A 17,553-nucleotide genomic window follows, 5' to 3' on the forward strand; every position below is an offset into this window, starting at 1 on the left:
GAATGAAAATTCAACAAATGACCTTGAAGGAACCTATCCCCAGGGTTTGACTCTCAGGGAGTTTTAAACCCTTGGGAAATCCAACCAGACCCCTGGGAACTTTCACCTAGACTACACAGAGTGGAGAACCAGTTTACATTTGTCCAGTGACGTAGAGACTTCTCAAGTTCTGGAGAGGTTAAGCCACATTTTGTGAGTCCGGGTGATTCTGGTATGTACAGCGCAGATTTCCAACCCCACCAAATATATGCACTCCTAAATGCATCAAGGTGACTAAGTATTTTCTAAAAGCTAAAACCATAAATTCCATGAGATTTGAGCCAAAATACATACCTATTCCTACAAGTTCATGTTTTTTTTGTGGCTTTTCAAACAGCCCTACATTTGAAGTTATGATCCTTGTTTTTCAGTGTCTTAACACACTAGACGGCTTTCAAATGACCAAATCTGAGTCAGGGGCAGAATTTTAAGACTCTAGCCTAGTACCATGCCCTAAAGAACATATCTAGGATCTTCGGTGTACACAAGCACCGTTCCTTCTTTACTGAACCCTCGTCCTATCTCACCCCAAGCTCACTCAGAGAGATTTATCTCATGTGCTGTCTCCCCAAGCTGCTCCTACTACCATTTCAAGAGTCCTTATCTCACTTCTTTCCTTGTCTTCCTTGCAGTTCTAGAAAGGATGATGCTTATATCTCCAGAAATACTGACCTACTCTACTACTTACGACTACCTACTACTCAGTTGTGAATCTCTTCCCTTCTCCCTAAGGGGAGGCCAGCCTCTTCGACCTCTATCCTTTCCCTGACAGCCATTTTTCCAGCTCCCTTTTTTCTGGGCTCCAGAGCATGTACTCATATCCGTCTATGCCTTAAAATGAACTGTAACTTTATCATCGTCTTCATCCTCATTTTCACCATCTATCATTTATGGATGATGACGTGCCAGGCACTGTGCTAAGAACTTTATGTGTTATTTATTCAATCCTCACAAGAATACTTTCAGTTCAGTATTTCTGTCCCTGGAAACTAACTTCAAAACTCAACTCCTGGGATGGGTGAGTCTAATTCTACTGTTTAGTTTCGTTGTCCCATACTCTCTAATTACCACGATCTGATTTCTGTTTTTATATCACCCTTCTAAAACCATTCCCACAAATGTCTCCAGGTAAAATTGACCCCGCCCCCAACACGCCCTCTTATCCCTGCAGATCCTTGGACCACTTCACATTCTAACAACCCACTTCTTTCTGATCACTGACTTAGGAATCCATGCAAGGTTTATTTATAGACTCCTTCATTCCACAGGGACTCTGTTGGGGTGCTTATGTGCTCCAATAGTTTCTTACCGAAGATGTTTGAACTGGCACTCAGACCCAAAGCACCATCTCAAACTTCTTTCCAACCTGATAAGACACAATTTTCCAAAGGTCGTACACAAATATCTTTAAAATTCCTAGGTTGCTATCCATGAATTTTAGGAAAGCATGTTAATTGTCTACCAAACTCAAGATTCCATGGATGTTGTGGCTTACGAACTATTTAGGATTAGAAAAATGATTGATCAAAAAAATATTAAGCAAATAAGAATACAGATATGGGACAAAAATTGTGAATGTGAAAGTAATATTCAAATTATGAAAACTGTTGCAGAACACCTTATTCTAGGGGCGCCTGGGTGGCGCAGTCATTAAGCATCTGCCTTCGGCTCAGGAAGTGATCCCGGCATTCTGGGATCGAGCCCCACATCAGGCTCCTCCGCTATGAGCCTGCTTCTTCCTCTCCCACTCCCCCTGCTTGCGTTTCCTCTCTCACTGGCTGTCTCTATCTCTGTCAAATAAATAAATAAAATTAAAAAAAAAAAGAACACCTTATTCTGTTGTCAAAAAGGAAATGGCCCCCCCAAAATCCTTATTATCTTCCCTTTTTGCTCTGTCTCTATGTTCTTTTATCTTCCTTATTAGATTCAATGACATCCTCTAACTTCTCAGTCCTTGAAGTAACCACGTCCCTCCCTATTTTCTTCATTCTTTCTATGTAGTCTGTCTCCAAGGTTTGTCAGACCTTCTGCAATCAAACTTTTAACCCTATAGCTAAAACCCCAGGAAATAAGTTATTCAAACGACCCCCTAACCTGTCATCCAGCAAAAATTCTTCAAGTGCCATTTTAAATCCTGAGCTCAGAAAAAGCAAAAATTTGTAGCAGCATCAACAACTACTGTTCCCTCCCCCATTTCTTGTGCCATGGAAATTGGGAGAACGCCATTTACAGAAAGGCTTCATAGCTAGAAAGGTGAGTTTGCAGAATAAGGCTGTCTCAAACTTCTGACTAATATCAGAGCAAGTCACACTGTACCTTTTCCCCAAATGCACGCCCTGGGCTAGTTTACCAGTGCCTGCCTCCATCACACCTGTGATCCAGATGTGTCTCCTGGGGACCTTCACTGCCACCTCCTCCTCCTCCACCAGTTCTGTGAAGCTTAGCCTGATAGGTTCCTCAGTACCCAACCCACGCTTGGTCATTGCATCCTGTGGAGCTCCTATTCCACCAGCTGTCCAGTCTCCTAGAGTGGGTTCCCCTATCTCAGGCTGATTTGTTTAGCAAACATCATTTCTCCCGTAGTTCTCAGATGAAGCTGGTTCTACCTGCAGTCTGTTCCAACTCTCTCCACCTCCCACCATAGATCTGGCTTCACGATCACTCCGCAAACCCTAGGGAAGTATAGCCATTTATACCACCTTCTCCACAAATTTCAGATTTCTACCAATCTCCCAATACGATCTCATCCTCCTAAGTGCTGTTAGCACCTGGATGAGTTTTCTTCCCCATCTTACTCAAGGCCACTGCCCTCAGTGACTAATATCCAGCACCCTGGACTTTTCTCATTCTTCATAATCCTCCTGCCACATGGCATAGCTGACTCAAGCCTCCTTAAAGCTAAATCCCCCTTTGCTTTCATGGTGCTCATTCTGATATTTCCTTTTTTACTCTGACCACGGCTTCTCTGTCTTTCTCTAGCTCCTCTTTCTTCTCCATTCTCTAACTGAATGTGCTCTCCAAGACTTTGTTCTTGTTTTCTTTTTTTTTTATCTTCACGCTGTGGAGATCTCATCTACACCGGTAAATCTAACCCTTAACTCTACACGGACACATTTGTAATTCTGACACTTTTACAAAGTTTGTTAGCCATTTTTATCTGCTTATGGGCAGTCCCATCTATATGTATTTTTGGCATCTCAGTATGTCAATTCCTCCTTCCACTCCTGGTTTCTCTGTATTTCTGTTAGTGGGACAAATATTTTCTTAGTTATATGCATTCAAACCCTGAGAATCATTGCTGCATTCCCTCCCTGACCAAATCTATCAATTCCTGTCAATTGTTTTCTTATTTTACCTTTCATCTGCCCTCTTTTCTTTTACTGTAAGGTGAATGTCATTATTGCTGCTAAGTGAATATCATCGTGTCCATTTTACAAGTTTGGCGGCCATTTTCCCAGGTTTACTGACCTGGTAAGTGATGGAGGGACAGGATTGAAACTTAGGTCAATCTTCTGCCAGAACCTGAGCTTCTTCCTTTCATCAAACTGCTTGCCTGAAAGTAGATGACATTGTTGCATAAAATAAGAGTAAGACCTAATTTGCATAATTAGAAACAAATGTTTGTACTTTTTATAATTCTTTCTGTAAAAGCTCATTCTAATTGAGTTCTTATTTCAAAAGGTCATCTTCTCTATAGGAGTTACAATACAATGTATATCTTTATAATATAAATTATAGAAGCAGCTCAGGGTGAGGTTGGAGAACACCAACTTTAGAGTGAATTGGGTTCCCCTTCCCAGTTCCACACGCCAGTCGTGTAAACTTTGGGAAGTTGCCCAATTTCTCTGTGCCTTGCTTTCCTTATCTGTAATAGTAGTGGTTACAGATGTGGAAAATCCACATGCAGAGACCAGGAAGCTTCCTCAACACATTAATCAGCAATACCAATATTTGACTCCTGTATATGATATTTGGGGCTGTTTATTCATTGTACAGAGCCAGACATACAGTTAAATTTAGCAAATATTGATTGAGTACCTCCCAAGTGCCTTAAGACAAATAAAATGATTAATAGCCAATGTCTGACAACATTTTATGGCTTGAACATCTCATCTTCAAAGTACTTACAAATAAATAGATCTAATTCAAATTAACCTAGTCTTACAAGTATGTGAAAAGCACAATCTAATTTCATAACATAAATATCACTCATAGCCTTGCCTTCTGTCTTTTTCCTCAGGTCAGAATCTTAGGGGGAAACCTTAGTCTGAATCCTTGACATCCTGTCTCGTCATCTCTTCTGAGTTGGAAGGCTGCTCTGTACTCTCCGAAGGCCTTCGGGTCTCCGTAAGCACTCACCTTCAGTCCACATCACATTCTGCTCCAATAGCCATCCTTCTTCTCGGGCATCATTATAAATTCACTTCCCCTTCTTTTCTGAGGTAATAATTTTCCCATTTCCCTCTCCATTAGTTTGGTGTGCTTACCAACTACCAGTTCCAATTTCTCAGCTTGCTTTCTTCTCTCCGCAGCCTCTGCTTTGCTTAACCAACCTCCTTATTAGTTCATTTGAACTATGCATTCATAAATACCACCTCCCACATGACCTACTCTACGGTAAGTTACCCAATCGGACTTCTCAAGTCAAAGACCTAAAATTCCTTTTCCTCCAGAAAGTCCTCCAGGGCTAAACGAAAAAGAAGATCGTACTATTCCCTCACTCCAATCACCCACTCAGACATTCATCCACCCGAAACCAGGAACACTTCACTCAGCAATTCATCTAAATATTGAATTTTGAAATCAGGAGGCTTACCACTTTATTGCCACACCATTGCGTATTTGTTGCACTCTACGTCTGTCCTATGACGGAATGATCCGGGGAGACTACTATCGATCTTAGGCAGTGAGCATCACAGCATTGTTTCTTCACTAGTGCCTCCTACCTCTGTGAGGCACGAAGTCATCCTGAGAGTAACATTTCCTCCGGCCGGCTTCTAAGTAGGAATTTGGGATGTGGACCAGGCGGTAGACATGGCAGGAAGAAGAGAGAGCACGAGGTAAGGCAATATCTGAATACACCTGAATACATCTCATTATTAGGCACTTTCTCCCAAAATATTCTCTCTTAAAAAAAGAGTCACCTCACGTGGAGTACTTGCCAAGTATCTTCTGTCACGGAAATGCTTTCTCAATTACTTTATTCTGAGTAACAAATACCACCGGATGGAGGTTTATTAGGCTGAAATAGTCTCAATCGATACTAGTTTTGGAAGCTTGTCAAAGTTATCTGATATGAGCTGCTTTTTAAAAAGAAAAAAGAAACCTCCCACAGATGTAGTCATTATTCCTGGATAGTTGACAATATCACATGTTGGCTACTATGTTAGTGAAACTTTCAAGGTTTGTTTAGCTGGTTCTGTTGTGCGGACCACGGGGTGATTTTTTTTTTTTTTTCCTAAATCCTAACCCTGGGCAAATGGCTGGGATAAAATTTTCAGTACAGTATTACACAGGTTGGAAAAATGAAATAGAAGTGATAGCACCAGTCTAGAAAACTGTATCAGGCGATTTGAGAAACAGCTCTAGCCATGATGAAAGCTCAGCTGCATCTCAGCTGTCTCCAGGATGCCTGTGAAGAGTCCAAATAAAAATTATTATGTCAGATGTGAGCTAAAAAAATAGGTTCTAAAATGATATAACAGTATACATAAGTATACATAAGATGTGATTATAAGTATACAGGTGAGATTAAATTAACAAATTAAATATCGTAAGTAATCATTTAATTCCTCCATATCCGTTACACTTGCCACATGCAAGCTAGCCAAAGGCCTTTTGAGAAATTACATAATGAGAGAAATGGTGTCTCCCCATATATTGAGGTCGGCCTTACAATGGGGACATTCATGGCACCCATGAGCGCATAGGATGGAGCTAGAAGGTTTGGATGGACAGATAGCTGGTGGAGGAACTGGTTCAGGAAAAAAGAACGGTGATGTATTTTCTCACCTTTTCTTAGCAGGGTCACAAGTCTGTCCTGTGCTAAGAGCACTCTGGTTGGAAGGACAAGAACGAATTCACTTTAGCTCCTTTTGTCCTATTCCCAGAACTGCGAGTACTCCCTATTATTCATTGACGGTTAGGACGCCTGTGAGGCACTGTATTCCAGCATCCTTCTAATTTGTTAAATAACGCAAAAGAATGGAGTCTGAAAACACAAAAGGTGAGAGGTATTCAGCATAATAAAGTCACTTGTGATACATATTTAACCCTATCTCTACGTTCCTCTAGTTGCTTGTTTAAAACCACTCTTGGGCTTTTCCGTAGCTAAAAGGCCTCCTTTTGTTGAGCGATTTCAACGTATAGTCACATTTTGAACTGTTGCCAGCTAAAATTCTTGCGTTAGGCTCCATGGCTGTCTGTTCCACCAAGACAAATAAGAACTGGCCCAACCCCTCATCTGAGTGCATTGTTCATGGTGCTGAGCAGTGATTTTCCATATCTGCCTGTCTTTGCGTTCACCCCAGGAGAAAGGGTGAGCCTGGTTTATTGAGTTCTCATTTCTCACAAAGCAGCAACATCTGGAGGGCTGAGCACTTTGTTGGCAGGTCCAGCCCGAAGGAATTCGGCCATGGTTCCGATTGGCTCTTATCAGTAGGTGTCACTAAAGACAGCTTCAGAGACAGAAAAATAAAGAGGCCAATTAGGCAATGCCAAGAACAGACTATTTTACAGCCATTTCTGCTCTTTTTATTGTTATTTCAACTGCAGAAGTTTCAAGATTCGAATTATTCTCTGGCTTTTTCTCCCCCCCCCCCCCCCGCAAATGACCATTTTCCCATTTTCCAAGTGCCTTCCTTTAGAGTTAGAGAGTGGGACATTCAATTAATAAACTTATTTTGTGGTGCCTGATGTAGTGAAAACACATGAAGGAGATTAACTCTAACACTTGGTTGCAATGAAGCTGCAGCCGTCTGTTCATCTGCACACAGGCTAACGAACGCTTCCCCATCCCCTTTCTCTGCGCAATGTGAGACAGCGCGTGTAGCGAGCAAGACCACTCATCCCCCCAGCCATGCCTGTGTGTCCCCAGAGGAGGCACACGTGGAAACCCTGGTGTGAGACCCTGCATGTCTGTGGAGGTCCGCGAGGGAATTCCCAGGCCTCTTCCTGGAAAGGGGCCAGACTTGCTCATAGTGGCCACCAAACGCTCCGGCTTCACTTTTTGGTGATTGAGACTCCCACCAGCAGACATCGGCCCGCTGGGGACTCTAAATTTGACCTCCGAGTCCAAGCAACAACACATATATGTAGAACACTTTACCGATATTCCTAGTGAGCGGACGCCTCATACGGATAAGTCTACAGTTATCTAAGGAAAACTAGGGAAGAATTGAAATGGATGAATTGGGTTTGCAAAATGGACTGTGAACAAAACCAGGGCATGGATCCCAGGGCCAGCACCATGTCTAGCACATGGTAGGTGCTCAGGCAATGTTGGTTAAATGAATGAGGTACCTGTGCGCTCAGAATATCAGTAATTTGTTCTGGGAAGAGCATATGTACGGCCTCTGCCGTCCACTATGTATGATAAATGCACATGCATTTTAGTGGGTGCTTTCATTCTTTCTGGTTTTGGGAGCATTCCCACTACATCAGGTAAAGAGACCCTTAAGTGTGAAGACCAAACCAATGACTTCTCATTCCAAATTTCTTCTTTTTTCTTTTAAGGTTTTTTTTTGTTTTTTTCAGAGAGAGAGAGTGAGAGAGTGGGAGCTGGAGGGAGAAGGAGAGAGATTCTGAAGCAGACTCTGTGCAGAGCACAGAGCCAGACCCAGGGCTTGATCTCACGACCGGGAGATCGTGACCTGAGCCAAAACCAACAGCCGGACGCTCAACCAACTGAGCCACCCAACTGCCCCCAATTCCAAATTTCTTACAATTACAAATGTAAAGCTGATAGCTAATACTAGTAATAATGGTGGGGCACCTGAAGGCTCGGTCATGGGATCAAGTGGGACCTTGATCTGAGTCACCAGCTCAGGTCATGATCTCAAGGTCATGGGATCAAGCCCTGCAGCAGGATCTGCGGGCTCCATGGGAGTCTGCTCGAGATTCTTTCCCTCTGCCCCACCCCCCACCCCCACTCATGTGCCTGCTCACTCTCTCACTCTCTCTCTCTCTCTCCTTCTCAAATATATGAATGAATCTTTGGGGGAAAAAATAATAAAAGCAGCTGTCGTGTACTGAGTACTTACTCTGTGCCAAAGGAGGTTCCATACATTATTTCATATGATCCCACCAGAACCCTATGAGATAGATGTGATTATTACCCCATTTTACATATGAGAAAACTGGGACCTAACCGCATTAAGTTATTTGCTCAAGGGAACACAGAAAGTTGCAGAGCCAGCTTAAAACAGGTCGTCTGACTCGAAACTGTTGTGGTAACCAGGTACTTTGCAACTCTCTCTTTTAACATGGAACTATGATTAGTAAATCTTAACAAAGGGAAAGGAGGAAATGTCTGGGAGAAGAGAACATAAAATGAGTAAAAGAAAATGAGTGAAGTTTGAATCTACACCGTGGTATTTATAGCTGGATGATGGCATTTAATAGATGCTGGGCTTAAACAAAATGGGGGGGCATTGCTTGTTTTCATGGCTGGGGAGTATTTATATTCACAGCACTGCCATCTAGTCTCTAAGCTCAACAACGAATGACTCGTGGACCTAATTTTCCCCATGAACATTCTTCCCCAGCATCTTTCTGCAATTGTGGACTCCCAAGTCCAAGTTACATGATGTCATTTTCATTTATTGGGTATAATTACTAAATTATACAGGCCCTAAACCCACATTCTTGTATTCTAAACAAACAAACAAACAAACAAACGAAACAAACAAGGACATGGTTCTGTGAAATGAAACGTACACAGCAGAACTCAGAAGCTGCTGGCCCAGAGCACACCCCAACCACAGTGCCTCCACAGAGAACACACAGAAATCTCCATGATAAGAATGCAAAAAGCCAACCTTATACTCCAATTTCAGCTTACAAGTTTCCAAATCTAAAAGAACACATATTCAGCCTAAAAAACTGACAAAGGTGTTACTTACACATTTTAACAGAGTTTATGATTTATAAACTTTTGGAATACTTACTTTTTTTATGGGATTTTTTTCAGCTGTATTTTATTTTTACCAAGGCATAACACATCCACAATAGACATACATACTCCACCATATTTCAAAGAATATTGCTTATCTTTCATCTCAACTGAGGAACATTCTTGTGGAATCTTATTCGTAACAGATTTATGCTCAGAATACTAGCTCTGGAAGTTAATCGTCCCCAGCTTTCGGTCATCTGATAGCAAGTGAGAGAAGAGCATTTAGTAGGTGTTTATCATCCTTTTTGTCAAGATCGGTAATGTGTTTTATCCAGATGAATCAAACTATAGGGGAGGATTCAGTAAGATCTTGTCAGTTATAATATATACAATACAACAATAATAATATAATACAATATGCAACGATAATAATATATAATACAGCAATAATATAAAACAATAATACGATACAACAATTTACAGCCAGCTTCGTTAGGACCCCTGATCCTAAAAGATTCATCTATAAAACCCAAATCTGCAAACATTGAAGACCCGTGATGAATAGAACACTGTCCTGCAAAGTAGATGGGCATGAGTGATACCATCTTTACCTTCATGATTGGCACATGACGAAAAGCTAGGTGGGTGCCATGAAAGATTTGTCTTTAAAGAAATAAAAGATGGGGGCACCTGGGTGGCACAGTGGTTGAGCGTCCGCCTTCGGCTCAGGGCGTGATCCCGGCGTTCTGGGATCGAGCCCCACATCAGGCTCCTCCGCTATGAGCCTGCTTCTTCCTCTCCCACTCCCCCTGCTTGTGTTCCCTCTCTCGCTGGCTGTCTCTCTCTCTGTCGAATAAATAAATAAAATCTTTAAAAAAAAAAAAAAAAGAAAGAAAGAAAAGATGAGCCCCATTAGGAGAATCAGGAAAAGCTTTTTTAAAGAGGTTGCGTTTGAGTTGAGCCGTCATGGAGACATGGAATCCATTGTCGAAAAGTAAACGAAAAGGAACAGCATGGGGGAGGGGCCAAGCAGAAACTGTGGATTATAGAGGGAAATACGAAGAGTTTAGTAAGAATGAGGCTGAAGATTAGGCTGAAAAAATAGATGGCATTTTATGGTGGACCTTGCAGGCCAACGGAGAGTTTTGTGCATAAATCAAAAGGCAGAGGGGAGCTACTGACGTCAGTAGGGTGGAAGTACAGCGAGATCTGCCCCACACTTCAGGAGGCCTCCAGCCCCATCTCCGAGAGACATGCAGAGAAGAGAGCAGGGGTGATGGGCGTGGACTGTCCCACACTTCAGGAGGCCTCCAGCCCCATCTCCGAGAGACATGCAGAGAAGAGAGCAGGGGTGATGGGCGTGGACTGCCCCACACTTCAGGAGGCCTCCAGCCCCATCTCCGAGAGACATGCAGAGAAGAGAGCAGGGGTGATGGGCGTGGACTGCCCCACACTTCAGGAGGCCTCCAGCCCCATCTCCGAGAGACATGCAGAGAAGAGAGCAGGGGTGATGGGCGTGGACTGCCCCACACTTCAGGAGGCCTCCAGCCCCATCTCCGAGAGACATGCAGAGAAGAGAGCAGGGGTGATGGGCGTGGACTGTCCCACACTTCAGGAGGCCTCCAGCCCCATCTCCGAGAGACATGCAGAGAAGAGAGCAGGGGTGATGGGCGTGGACTGTCCCACACTTCAGGAGGCCTCCAGCCCCATCTCCGAGAGACATGCAGAGAAGAGAGCAGGGGTGATGGGCGTGGACTGCCCCACACTTCAGGAGGCCTCCAGCCCCATCTCCGAGAGACATGCAGAGAAGAGAGCAGGGGTGATGGGCGTGGACTGTCCCACACTTCAGGAGGCCTCCAGCCCCATCTCCGAGAGACATGCAGAGAAGAGAGCAGGGGTGATGGGCGTGGACTGCCCCACACTTCAGGAGGCCTCCAGCCCCATCTCCGAGAGACATGCAGAGAAGAGAGCAGGGGTGATGGGCGTGGACTGCCCCACACTTCAGGAGGCCTCCAGCCCCATCTCCGAGAGACATGCAGAGAAGAGAGCAGGGGTGATGGGCGTGGACTGTCCCACACTTCAGGAGGCCTCCAGCCCCATCTCCGAGAGACATGCAGAGAAGAGAGCAGGGGTGATGGGCGTGGACTGCCCCACACTTCAGGAGGCCTCCAGCCCCATCTCCGAGAGACATGCAGAGAAGAGAGCAGGGGTGATGGGCGTGGACTGTCCCACACTTCAGGAGGCCTCCAGCCCCATCTCCGAGAGACATGCAGAGAAGAGAGCAGGGGTGATGGGCGTGGACTGTCCCACACTTCAGGAGGCCTCCAGCCCCATCTCCGAGAGACATGCAGAGAAGAGAGCAGGGGTGATGGGCGTGGACTGTCCCACACTTCAGGAGGCCTCCAGCCCCATCTCCGAGAGACATGCAGAGAAGAGAGCAGGGGTGATGGGCGTGGACTGTCCCACACTTCAGGAGGCCTCCAGCCCCATCTCCGAGAGACATGCAGAGAAGAGAGCAGGGGTGATGGGCGTGGACTGTCCCACACTTCAGGAGGCCTCCAGCCCCATCTCCGAGAGACATGCAGAGAAGAGAGCAGGGGTGATGGGCGTGGACTGTCCCACACTTCAGGAGGCCTCCAGCCCCATCTCCGAGAGACATGCAGAGAAGAGAGCAGGGGTGATGGGCGTGGACTGTCCCACACTTCAGGAGGCCTCCAGCCCCATCTCCGAGAGACATGCAGAGAAGAGAGCAGGGGTGATGGGCGTGGACTGTCCCACACTTCAGGAGGCCTCCAGCCCCATCTCCGAGAGACATGCAGAGAAGAGAGCAGGGGTGATGGGCGTGGACTGTCCCACACTTCAGGAGGCCTCCAGCCCCATCTCCGAGAGACATGCAGAGAAGAGAGCAGGGGTGATGGGCGTGGACTGTCCCACACTTCAGGAGGCCTCCAGCCCCATCTCCGAGAGACATGCAGAGAAGAGAGCAGGGGTGATGGGCGTGGACTGTCCCACACTTCAGGAGGCCTCCAGCCCCATCTCCGAGAGACATGCAGAGAAGAGAGCAGGGGTGATGGGCGTGGACTGCCCCACACTTCAGGAGGCCTCCAGCCCCATCTCCGAGAGACATGCAGAGAAGAGAGCAGGGGTGATGGGCGTGGACTGTCCCACACTTCAGGAGGCCTCCAGCCCCATCTCCGAGAGACATGCAGAGAAGAGAGCAGGGGTGATGGGCGTGGACTGTCCCACACTTCAGGAGGCCTCCAGCCCCATCTCCGAGAGACATGCAGAGAAGAGAGCAGGGGTGATGGGCGTGGACTGTCCCACACTTCAGGAGGCCTCCAGCCCCATCTCCGAGAGACATGCAGAGAAGAGAGCAGGGGTGATGGGCGTGGACTGTCCCACACTTCAGGAGGCCTCCAGCCCCATCTCCGAGAGACATGCAGAGAAGAGAGCAGGGGTGATGGGCGTGGACTGTCCCACACTTCAGGAGGCCTCCAGCCCCATCTCCGAGAGACATGCAGAGAAGAGAGCAGGGGTGATGGGCGTGGACTGTCCCACACTTCAGGAGGCCTCCAGCCCCATCTCCGAGAGACATGCAGAGAAGAGAGCAGGGGTGATGGGCGTGGACTGTCCCACACTTCAGGAGGCCTCCAGCCCCATCTCCGAGAGACATGCAGAGAAGAGAGCAGGGGTGATGGGCGTGGACTGTCCCACACTTCAGGAGGCCTCCAGCCCCATCTCCGAGAGACATGCAGAGAAGAGAGCAGGGGTGATGGGCGTGGACTGTCCCACACTTCAGGAGGCCTCCAGCCCCATCTCCGAGAGACATGCAGAGAAGAGAGCAGGGGTGATGGGCGTGGACTGTCCCACACTTCAGGAGGCCTCCAGCCCCATCTCCGAGAGACATGCAGAGAAGAGAGCAGGGGTGATGGGCGTGGACTGTCCCACACTTCAGGAGGCCTCCAGCCCCATCTCCGAGAGACATGCAGAGAAGAGAGCAGGGGTGATGGGCGTGGACTGTCCCACACTTCAGGAGGCCTCCAGCCCCATCTCCGAGAGACATGCAGAGAAGAGAGCAGGGGTGATGGGCGTGGACTGTCCCACACTTCAGGAGGCCTCCAGCCCCATCTCCGAGAGACATGCAGAGAAGAGAGCAGGGGTGATGGGCGTGGACTGTCCCACACTTCAGGAGGCCTCCAGCCCCATCTCCGAGAGACATGCAGAGAAGAGAGCAGGGGTGATGGGCGTGGACTGTCCCACACTTCAGGAGGCCTCCAGCCCCATCTCCGAGAGACATGCAGAGAAGAGAGCAGGGGTGATGGGCGTGGACTGTCCCACACTTCAGGAGGCCTCCAGCCCCATCTCCGAGAGACATGCAGAGAAGAGAGCAGGGGTGATGGGCGTGGACTGTCCCACACTTCAGGAGGCCTCCAGCCCCATCTCCGAGAGACATGCAGAGAAGAGAGCAGGGGTGATGGGCGTGGACTGTCCCACACTTCAGGAGGCCTCCAGCCCCATCTCCGAGAGACATGCAGAGAAGAGAGCAGGGGTGATGGGCGTGGACTGTCCCACACTTCAGGAGGCCTCCAGCCCCATCTCCGAGAGACATGCAGAGAAGAGAGCAGGGGTGATGGGCGTGGACTGTCCCACACTTCAGGAGGCCTCCAGCCCCATCTCCGAGAGACATGCAGAGAAGAGAGCAGGGGTGATGGGCGTGGACTGTCCCACACTTCAGGAGGCCTCCAGCCCCATCTCCGAGAGACATGCAGAGAAGAGAGCAGGGGTGATGGGCGTGGACTGTCCCACACTTCAGGAGGCCTCCAGCCCCATCTCCGAGAGACATGCAGAGAAGAGAGCAGGGGTGATGGGCGTGGACTGTCCCACACTTCAGGAGGCCTCCAGCCCCATCTCCGAGAGACATGCAGAGAAGAGAGCAGGGGTGATGGGCGTGGACTGTCCCACACTTCAGGAGGCCTCCAGCCCCATCTCCGAGAGACATGCAGAGAAGAGAGCAGGGGTGATGGGCGTGGACTGTCCCACACTTCAGGAGGCCTCCAGCCCCATCTCCGAGAGACATGCAGAGAAGAGAGCAGGGGTGATGGGCGTGGACTGTCCCACACTTCAGGAGGCCTCCAGCCCCATCTCCGAGAGACATGCAGAGAAGAGAGCAGGGGTGATGGGCGTGGACTGTCCCACACTTCAGGAGGCCTCCAGCCCCATCTCCGAGAGACATGCAGAGAAGAGAGCAGGGGTGATGGGCGTGGACTGTCCCACACTTCAGGAGGCCTCCAGCCCCATCTCCGAGAGACATGCAGAGAAGAGAGCAGGGGTGATGGGCGTGGACTGTCCCACACTTCAGGAGGCCTCCAGCCCCATCTCCGAGAGACATGCAGAGAAGAGAGCAGGGGTGATGGGCGTGGACTGTCCCACACTTCAGGAGGCCTCCAGCCCCATCTCCGAGAGACATGCAGAGAAGAGAGCAGGGGTGATGGGCGTGGACTGTCCCACACTTCAGGAGGCCTCCAGCCCCATCTCCGAGAGACATGCAGAGAAGAGAGCAGGGGTGATGGGCGTGGACTGTCCCACACTTCAGGAGGCCTCCAGCCCCATCTCCGAGAGACATGCAGAGAAGAGAGCAGGGGTGATGGGCGTGGACTGTCCCACACTTCAGGAGGCCTCCAGCCCCATCTCCGAGAGACATGCAGAGAAGAGAGCAGGGGTGATGGGCGTGGACTGTCCCACACTTCAGGAGGCCTCCAGCCCCATCTCCGAGAGACATGCAGAGAAGAGAGCAGGGGTGATGGGCGTGGACTGTCCCACACTTCAGGAGGCCTCCAGCCCCATCTCCGAGAGACATGCAGAGAAGAGAGCAGGGGTGATGGGCGTGGACTGTCCCACACTTCAGGAGGCCTCCAGCCCCATCTCCGAGAGACATGCAGAGAAGAGAGCAGGGGTGATGGGCGTGGACTGTCCCACACTTCAGGAGGCCTCCAGCCCCATCTCCGAGAGACATGCAGAGAAGAGAGCAGGGGTGATGGGCGTGGACTGTCCCACACTTCAGGAGGCCTCCAGCCCCATCTCCGAGAGACATGCAGAGAAGAGAGCAGGGGTGATGGGCGTGGACTGTCCCACACTTCAGGAGGCCTCCAGCCCCATCTCCGAGAGACATGCAGAGAAGAGAGCAGGGGTGATGGGCGTGGACTGTCCCACACTTCAGGAGGCCTCCAGCCCCATCTCCGAGAGACATGCAGAGAAGAGAGCAGGGGTGATGGGCGTGGACTGTCCCACACTTCAGGAGGCCTCCAGCCCCATCTCCGAGAGACATGCAGAGAAGAGAGCAGGGGTGATGGGCGTGGACTGTCCCACACTTCAGGAGGCCTCCAGCCCCATCTCCGAGAGACATGCAGAGAAGAGAGCAGGGGTGATGGGCGTGGACTGTCCCACACTTCAGGAGGCCTCCAGCCCCATCTCCGAGAGACATGCAGAGAAGAGAGCAGGGGTGATGGGCGTGGACTGTCCCACACTTCAGGAGGCCTCCAGCCCCATCTCCGAGAGACATGCAGAGAAGAGAGCAGGGGTGATGGGCGTGGACTGTCCCACACTTCAGGAGGCCTCCAGCCCCATCTCCGAGAGACATGCAGAGAAGAGAGCAGGGGTGATGGGCGTGGACTGTCCCACACTTCAGGAGGCCTCCAGCCCCATCTCCGAGAGACATGCAGAGAAGAGAGCAGGGGTGATGGGCGTGGACTGTCCCACACTTCAGGAGGCCTCCAGCCCCATCTCCGAGAGACATGCAGAGAAGAGAGCAGGGGTGATGGGCGTGGACTGTCCCACACTTCAGGAGGCCTCCAGCCCCATCTCCGAGAGACATGCAGAGAAGAGAGCAGGGGTGATGGGCGTGGACTGTCCCACACTTCAGGAGGCCTCCAGCCCCATCTCCGAGAGACATGCAGAGAAGAGAGCAGGGGTGATGGGCGTGGACTGTCCCACACTTCAGGAGGCCTCCAGCCCCATCTCCGAGAGACATGCAGAGAAGAGAGCAGGGGTGATGGGCGTGGACTGTCCCACACTTCAGGAGGCCTCCAGCCCCATCTCCGAGAGACATGCAGAGAAGAGAGCAGGGGTGATGGGCGTGGACTGTCCCACACTTCAGGAGGCCTCCAGCCCCATCTCCGAGAGACATGCAGAGAAGAGAGCAGGGGTGATGGGCGTGGACTGTCCCACACTTCAGGAGGCCTCCAGCCCCATCTCCGAGAGACATGCAGAGAAGAGAGCAGGGGTGATGGGCGTGGACTGTCCCACACTTCAGGAGGCCTCCAGCCCCATCTCCGAGAGACATGCAGAGAAGAGAGCAGGGGTGATGGGCGTGGACTGTCCCACACTTCAGGAGGCCTCCAGCCCCATCTCCGAGAGACATGCAGAGAAGAGAGCAGGGGTGATGGGCGTGGACTGTCCCACACTTCAGGAGGCCTCCAGCCCCATCTCCGAGAGACATGCAGAGAAGAGAGCAGGGGTGATGGGCGTGGACTGTCCCACACTTCAGGAGGCCTCCAGCCCCATCTCCGAGAGACATGCAGAGAAGAGAGCAGGGGTGATGGGCGTGGACTGTCCCACACTTCAGGAGGCCTCCAGCCCCATCTCCGAGAGACATGCAGAGAAGAGAGCAGGGGTGATGGGCGTGGACTGTCCCACACTTCAGGAGGCCTCCAGCCCCATCTCCGAGAGACATGCAGAGAAGAGAGCAGGGGTGATGGGCGTGGACTGTCCCACACTTCAGGAGGCCTCCAGCCCCATCTCCGAGAGACATGCAGAGAAGAGAGCAGGGGTGATGGGCGTGGACTGTCCCACACTTCAGGAGGCCTCCAGCCCCATCTCCGAGAGACATGCAGAGAAGAGAGCAGGGGTGATGGGCGTGGACTGTCCCACACTTCAGGAGGCCTCCAGCCCCATCTCCGAGAGACATGCAGAGAAGAGAGCAGGGGTGATGGGCGTGGACTGTCCCACACTTCAGGAGGCCTCCAGCCCCATCTCCGAGAGACATGCAGAGAAGAGAGCAGGGGTGATGGGCGTGGACTGTCCCACACTTCAGGAGGCCTCCAGCCCCATCTCCGAGAGACATGCAGAGAAGAGAGCAGGGGTGATGGGCGTGGACTGTCCCACACTTCAGGAGGCCTCCAGCCCCATCTCCGAGAGACATGCAGAGAAGAGAGCAGGGGTGATGGGCGTGGACTGTCCCACACCTCAGGAGGCCTCCAGCCCCATCTCCGAGAGACATGCAGAGAAGAGAGCAGGGGTGATGGGCGTGGACTGTCCCACACTTCAGGAGGCCTCCAGCCCCATCTCCGAGAGACATGCAGAGAAGAGAGCAGGGGTGATGGGCGTGGACTGTCCCACACTTC

The 17,553-nt window shown here is 50.1% G+C and overlaps 1 long non-coding RNA gene across 1 annotated transcript; it reads right to left on the reverse strand.

Moving 5' to 3' along the window:
• Positions 1-1,909: 1,909 nt before the first annotated feature.
• LOC113242365 (uncharacterized) lies at positions 1,910-10,736 on the reverse strand. Its single transcript, XR_003311900.4, has 3 exons — positions 6,052-10,736; positions 4,856-5,671; positions 1,910-3,592 (listed from the first exon to the last, which is right to left on the reverse strand). It is a non-coding gene; the product is annotated as an uncharacterized LOC113242365 (long non-coding RNA).
• Between the last annotated feature and the right edge of the window lie 6,817 nt (positions 10,737-17,553).

Source organism: Ursus arctos, unplaced genomic scaffold (genome assembly GCF_023065955.2).
Source record: "Ursus arctos isolate Adak ecotype North America unplaced genomic scaffold, UrsArc2.0 scaffold_25, whole genome shotgun sequence".
Taxonomy (NCBI): domain Eukaryota; kingdom Metazoa; phylum Chordata; class Mammalia; order Carnivora; family Ursidae; genus Ursus; species Ursus arctos.